This window comes from Pelodiscus sinensis, chromosome 13, assembly GCF_049634645.1.
Source record: "Pelodiscus sinensis isolate JC-2024 chromosome 13, ASM4963464v1, whole genome shotgun sequence".
NCBI lineage: Eukaryota > Metazoa > Chordata > Testudines > Trionychidae > Pelodiscus > Pelodiscus sinensis.
Window position 1 is genome coordinate 8,317,582 of NC_134723.1, and position 7,294 is coordinate 8,324,875.

Below are 7,294 nucleotides of genomic sequence, written 5' to 3' on the forward strand. Positions count from 1 at the left end.
CTACTTTGAAGTAGGAATAAGAGATCCTCCGGAAAAGGGCTTATTTTCCGGAGAATCATGTCTAAACTGGCGCTTTTCTCCGGCTTATCCCCAAGCCGGAAAAAAGCGGCAGCCATGTTAATGCAAATGCCGTGGGGGATATTTAAATCCCCCGCGGATTTTGCTATTCCGATGTGTCTAATCTGCATCCCTTTTCCGGAAAAGGGGTGCAGTGTAGACACAGCCAAGTAGTTTATTTCCTGACAGCTAACAGCTATGCCCCATAACTGGAAGAACAATATAACAAAGAAGCAGCATATCTTCCATTCCTTCCTGCAAGTCTGGAACCCCAGGTAGGCTACGGAGGTTGTGGGAGGTTGTCTTAGCTTCCAAGACGCTGGTACCCAAAGCCCATCGGTGAGGTTCAAATTGCTGTACTTTGGTGCAGCCTTAAATACAATTCTCTTGCCTTGTTTTGCAGTTTGGAAATTTCCAGGGGTTACTCGTTATGTGCTGATGTAGGGCTTAGCTGTTAGTTATCGATCTGGTTCTGATCTAGTTCTGCTTGTTCTTTGGCCCTGTTTACGTGATTAGTACCTTAGGGTAAACAGAATTATTTATGCATTCTTGTCCTTTACCCCTATCTTATACTTGTTCTTGCTATACTGATAATAATACTTATCTTAAATGGTGTATGTTCCCAAAGACTTGCTTCTGGCTCATCAGATATAGGGAAAAGGGAAAGGGGGGAAAGAATGCAGGCCTCACCACCCCTAAACTAGCACATACAAATTTCTTCCGCAATTAACCCATAAAGGGGGATTGTCAATACTTTGTAGGATAGATCTAAAATTCAGAGATAAATTGGAGAACAGGGCTATTTACTACAGAATGAAATTTAGCAAAGACAAATGTAGGAGGCTACACTTAAGGGGAAAAAACAAATGTACAAATACAAAATGGGGGGAAATTTGACTTGACAGCAGCATGCTGAGGAGGACCAGGGAATTGTGGTAGATCACAATCTCAGCACGAATCAGCAATGTAATGCTGTTGGGGGAAAAAGCACAAGAACTTTTAAATTGCACTTACAGAGGGATAGCATGCAAGTCACAAGAGTGATAGTACCATCTAATAGGCACGGGTTTGATCCCTGCTGGAGCACTGTGTCCAGTTTTGGTCACTAGAAAGGATATAGAATAACTGGAAAGATAAAGGGTACGTCTACACTACAGCGCTAGTTCGAACTAACTTAGTTCGAATTAGTTAATTCGAACTAAGCTAGTTCGAACTAGCGCATCTAGAACTAAAAACTAGTTCGAACTAGCGTTTTGCTAGTTCGAACTAGCGCGTCCACACTGATTGGACGCAGGGGGGCATTTAAGGGCAGCTGAAACCGGTTCTGGCAGGGCATCAGGTCAGCAGTTGCTTTGTGTGGCTGCTGTCTGAGGCTATCTGAGGCTCGTGCTTAAAGGGACCCCCCCTGGACAGCCGGTTCTCAGCTTTTCCTGCTTGCTTGCCAACCTCGCCGAGGGACAGCAAAGCGTCGGTCTCTGTGCCCGTCTGTGTCGGTGCTTCCCTTCGGGGGGGACCGCCGCAGGTGGCAACATGGAGCCACGGCTCGCCCTGCACCTTCTGGTGCACGTTCTGGACTTGCTGCTGCAAGCCTGCCAGCAATGGCTCGAGGCTGCCTGGCACCACCTGGGGAACGTCAGCCCCCTGCCTCTCCGCCTGGCCGCCCTGGGGGCCGTGGAGGAGCCGCGGCGGCGCCCCGACACCGGCGTGCCCCGCCGCATCTGGCGTCTGGACACCAGCAGCGACTGGTGGGACCGCATCGTCCTGGAGCGCTGGGACGACCGACAGTGGACCCAGAACTTTAGGATGAGGAGGGACACCTTCCTGGAGCTCTGCGAGTGGCTCGCCCCTGCCCTGCAAAGAAGGGACACTCGCATGAGGCCCGCCATCCCCCTCCAGAAGCGGGTGGCCATCGCCCTCTGGAAGCTCTCCACGCCGGACAGCTACCGATCCGTCGGGAACCAGTTCGGCGTGGGGAGATCCACTGTCGGAGCAGTGCTCATGCAGGTACGGTGCTCGTCGGCCACCGAGCCGGGGGGGAGGGGGGCTGCGAGGAGGGGATGGGCCGCCCCAGGGACAAAGGGGGGGGCGGGAGGAGGCGAAAGCGCCCCGCACCGGAGGGGTCGGGCTGTCCCGGCCGTACTACACGCCGCCAGGGGGGTTGCTTCCGGGAGTGGGGCGCGGGGCACTGCCAGGGCACGCACGCTCCCAGCCACCCGGGCGCCCCACTGATTGACGCTTTGCTGTGTCTCTCTCCGCAGGTGGTCAAGGCCATCAACCGGGTGCTGCTCCGCAGGGTGGTCCGCCTCGCCGACCCGGACGCCGTCATCCGGGGATTCGGCGCCCTCGGCTTCCCCAACTGCGGGGGGGGCCATCGACGGGACGCACATCCCCATCCGTGCCCCGGAACACCAGGCGTCCCGGTACGTGAACCGCAAGGGGTACTTCTCCGTCATCCTGCAGGCCGTGTGTGACCACCGGGGACAGTTGACGGACATAAATGTGGGCTGGTCCGGCAAAGCACACGACGCCCGGGTGTACCGGAACTCCTCCGTGTGCCAGCGGCTGCAGGACGGGACCTTCTTCCCCGACTGCCACATCAGGGTCGGGGACGTGGACATGCCCGTCTGCCTGGTGGGGGATGCCGCCTACCCACTGCAGCCCTGGCTCATGAAGCCCTACACGGGACACCTCAATCCCTCCCGCCAGGCCTTCAATAACAGGCTGAGCAGGGCCCGCATCGTGGTGGAGGGGGCCTTCGGGCGACTGAAAGCCCGCTTTCGATGCCTCCTCACCCGTCTGGACCTGGCCGAGCACAACATCCCTCCCGTGGTGGCGGCATGTTGTGTGCTCCACAATTTGTGTGAGCGGAAGGGGGAGGCTTTCTTGCCAGCCTGGATGGCTGAGGCTGACCGCATGGCTGGACACTACGGTCAGCCCCGCACCGCCGCCGTCCGGGAAGCCCAGCGGGGGGCCATCCGGATCCGGGAAGCCCTGCGGGAGAGCTTCCAGGTGGAGGAGGAGGAGGACTGACCTCTCCCTGCATGCCCCACCGGGGCCTTCTTCCACCCTACCCCCCCCCTTCCCCTTTCCCCTCCCTATCTACTGTACAATAAAGACACCTGTTTTTCAAACAAAAACGTCTGTTTATTTCAGAGAACTGGGGTGGGGGAGGGAGGAATGAAGGTGGGAGAAGGGAGGGGGAAACCTGGGACGAGGGAGCTGGAAGGGGAGGGGAGGGAAGGGAGGAAGGGAAAGGAAAGCTCAGGGGTGGGAGTCTGGGTGCCTCTCCCGTCTCGCCACACTGCGGGTCCGGGGGCGTCGGTGGGGAATGGTTGTGGAGGGGGGGGCAGAGAGGACAGGGGGTGTGGAGGAAGCAGGAGCGGAAGCAGGAGCAGAAGCAGGAGGAGCAGGAGGAGCAGGGGGAGCAAGAGGGGGAGCAAGAGGGGGAGCAGGGGGAGCAAGAGGGGGAGCAGGGGGAGCAAGAGGGGGAGCAAGAGGGGGAGCAGGGGGAGGAGGAAATGGAAAGCGGTCTAGCAGGCTCTGGAGGTGGCCTCGCAGGGCACGGCCCTGCTCCTCCAGGGCCTCCAGACTCCTCTGGCGCAGCCTGAGGTCCTCCTGGACCCAGTGGTCCTGGAGACGGAGCTGTCGGTCCAGGAACCGGAGATGCCGCCTCTGGTAGTCCTCCTGGTTCCTGGCTGTCCTGCTTGCCCGGGCGCGGGCGGCTGCTGCAGGCGGTGTGGTGCGCCCTGCAGGCCCCGGTGCTGCAGCTGTGGTGCAAGAAGACCAGCGGTCAATTACCCCAGGGGCCCAGGTGTGTGAAACCCAGCTCCCCTCTGCAAGGCCAGGGCCCCTGCAGGATCCCCAGCTGCTGCTCCGTAGTGGGCAAGGCCCAGGCGCACGGTCCCGGGGCTCCCTCTCGCCCCAGCCCCCCGTACACATAAGGGGAACACGAGGGTACTCACAGGTGGATGCCTCCCCGGCCTCTGATGATGCAGGCGAGCGGCTCTGTGGGGTGCCTCGGGGGTCCCGGGTCCTGGGAAGGCTGGCAGCAGGCTCCTGGCTCTCAGAGCCCTCTTCCTCCTCCTCGGTGTCCAGGAGCGGTCCCTCTGCCCCGGGGTCAATCACGTCCCGGGGGGCAGGGACGGCATGAGGCCCCAGGATGCGGTCCAGGGCATGGAAGTGGGGGCAGGCCTCCGGGTCAGCCCCTGGCAGGCAGGCCCGGGAGTAGGACTGCTGCAAGTCTTTAATCTTGCAGCGCACCTGCTCCCGGCTGCGCTGGTGGCCCCTGGCGGCCAGGCTGGCAGCCATGCGTCCATAGACGGCCGCGTTCCGGTGGCTAGTGCGGAGATCGTGGACATTTGAGGCTTCCCCCCAAACCTCGATGAGGTCCACGATCTCCGCACTTGACCAGGCGGGCGCCCGCCTTTTGCGCCCCCGGGCAGGTTCCCGGGAGCCGCCAGGCTGGTCGTGGGGAGCAGTGGAGGGCTGGGAGCCCTCGGATGGCTGGCTCATCCTGTGGCAGGTGCAGGCTGTGCAGGCACGGGTGCTGGCAGCCTTGCAACTGGCACAAAGTGAGTAGCCAGCCCGTGGCCCTTTAAGGGCTCCGGGGCCGGGAGGGGGGCAATAGAGTTTCCCTGGTGTTGGCCAGAGTGGCCACCAGGGAAACCTGGGAAGCCTTAGCCTCCCACTAGTTCGAACTAAAGGGCTACACAGCCCTTAGTTCGAACTAGCTAGTTCGAACTAGGCGTTAGTCCTCGTAAAATGAGGTTTACCTAGTTCGAACTAAGCGCTCCGTTAGTTCGAATTAAGTTCGAACTAACGGAGCGCTAGTGTAGCGCATAGGAAAGTTAGTTCGAACTAACGTCCGTTAGTTCGAACTAACTTTCTAGTGTAGACATACCCCCAGAGACAAGAGATGGTCAAACTGTTGGGATGCAAGCCATCTAAAATTAGGCTAAAGAAGCAAGGTATATGGAGTTTGGAAAAGAGGAGATTAGAGAGGGATGTGAATGCAGTCTTTGGATTCTTGAAAGGGTGTCATAAAAATGATGGGGAGCGGGGAATTGTTCTCTTTTGCTACAGGGAAGGCCAAAAGAAGATGAGTTCAAATAACAACATAGCAGATTTAAATTAAATCTCAGGAAAATCTTCCTAACAGTAAGAACAGTAGGACAATGGAACAGACTTCCTCAGGAGGTTGTGCATGGAGGTCTTCACAAGGAGGCTGTCTTAGATGGTTTGGACACAACAAATCCCACATCTTGCATGGGGGTACGGGTTAAGACTAGAATGAACCATTCCCTTCTAACCCTATGATTTTTTTCTCCGTGAGTCCTAGTGTTGTGGTATATTTTAGTTTGTTCCTTTCTTTTTAGTTTTCTCAATTCTGGATCCTGCATAAATTAGTAACTCTATTGAATTGGGTATATGTCTCTGAGGTTTTCAAACAAGTGGAGCTGCCACATCTTACAGCTTTTACATTTATTCCTCATTAGGTGGTCAACAGATTGACACAAGAAATTTAGAGTTCACTTCTTTTTTCAAGCCATGGTTCAGTAAGCTGCTGCCAGAAGACTTTGCTGTGTTCTTGACATAATTAAATTTGCACCAGTGTAAAACTGTTTCATTTTTATTTTCTTTCTACTCTCTATAAGAACTCATGGGAAACACGTGAGTGTCTGAAGTTTTTTTTTATAGAGATAAGCACTAGCTCAGAATAATGATTTTTGATCAAAATAACCAATTTGCTAAAGCAGGAATCTGAACTTAGTTGCTGTGTACAAATGCCTCTAGTCCTTACCTGGCTACTTTTCCTCCCCTAAGTAGTAGGCAACTGTATGTGTCTGAAATTGCACTTCATACTTTTGGGCTGTGTCTAGACTGGCCAGCTTTTCCAGAAAAACTTGCCAGCTGTCTACACTGGCTGCTTGAATTTCTGCAAAAGCACCGACTTCCTACTGTAAGAAATCAGTGCTTTTTGCAGAAAAACTATGCTGCTCCCATTCGGGCAAAAGTCCCTTTTGCGCAAAAGTTTTGCACAAAAGGGCCAGTGTAGACAGCTGAGATTTGTTTTCCACAAAAAGCCCCGATCGCGAAAATGGCGATCGGGGCTTTTTTGTGCAAAAGCGCATCTAGGTTGGCCATGGATGCTTTTCCACAAAAAGTTCTTTTGCAGAAAAGCATCCGTGCCAATCTAGACGCTCTGTTCCGAAAATGCTTTTAACGGAAAACTTTTCCGTTAAAAGCATTTCCGGAAAATCATGCCAGTCTACACGTAGCCATGGAGATTAAAATAACTGCTTTTCTCTCAGGGCAAAACAACTAGTTTGTTTTAAGAAAATAAAATTAGGCATACTCTAATGTTATCGTTACACAAGAAAACCCTCCTAGTATAAACACAGTTATAACTGTAAAGTGCTTTCCACCATATAACTTACACCAATTTGGTGAGCAAAATAAATTATACTAGCCATGTTGGTAAAGCATTTTGTCATTTTTCCCATCCATTCCCTCAGCATACCTGTGCCTGCAACATTTTCTACTATAGGCCTGACTTTGTATAAAATCATGCATCACACCATTTTGTTAATCCAGTTTAAAACTATTTATTTTCCTCTGGTCGTGCAAACTGGTTCCCTCGGCTCTTACTACATATCACTTGCTTAGTTCTGTAAAGTACGTTGCTCATGTAGCTTTTTTCATCTGTAGACCTCAAAATAACATTTTTTACAAGTTATACTCAAGATACTTAGAACATAAGAGGCCACGGTTTCCTTAGCAGCGGGGTAGGCTTCATATAGTGGCACTAGATATTAGCATTTGAGGTTTGGCTTTGAAAAAGGATTTTAAATGCTTGACCAATGGTGGTAGAAGTATAATTGTTAGATGTTTATGGCAAGGCTAGTGAAGTGGAGACTACCTCTGAGCAGTGGTTGGAAGCATTTCCCCTTTATAGTTTTTCTAAGACATTAGTAATGGGTCATCTTGTTCACATAAAGGATTATAGTCTACTGAAGTTCTCCATAGTCTTCCCCTTTGTACATTTTGCCTTTATTTTCACAGCAGCAGTTACCATCTTAGTATTACTCTTTTTATAGGAAGCATTTAAATTTTATATTTTTATTTTATGTCCCAAAAGACACAGCACTCTTTTACCAAGTATCAGAGGGGTAGCCGTGTTAGTCTGAATCTGCAAAAGCGACGAGGAGTCCTGTGGCACCTTATAGACTAACTGAAG

General features: G+C 52.9%; 1 long non-coding RNA gene across 1 annotated transcript; it reads left to right on the forward strand.

Annotated features, from left to right (window-relative positions):
- The first annotated feature begins 1,206 nt into the window (after positions 1-1,206).
- LOC142831276 (uncharacterized) lies at positions 1,207-3,149 on the forward strand. The gene is made up of 2 exons (XR_012906985.1): positions 1,207-2,061; positions 2,316-3,149. It is a non-coding gene; the product is annotated as an uncharacterized LOC142831276 (long non-coding RNA).
- Positions 3,150-7,294: the final 4,145 nt, after the last annotated feature.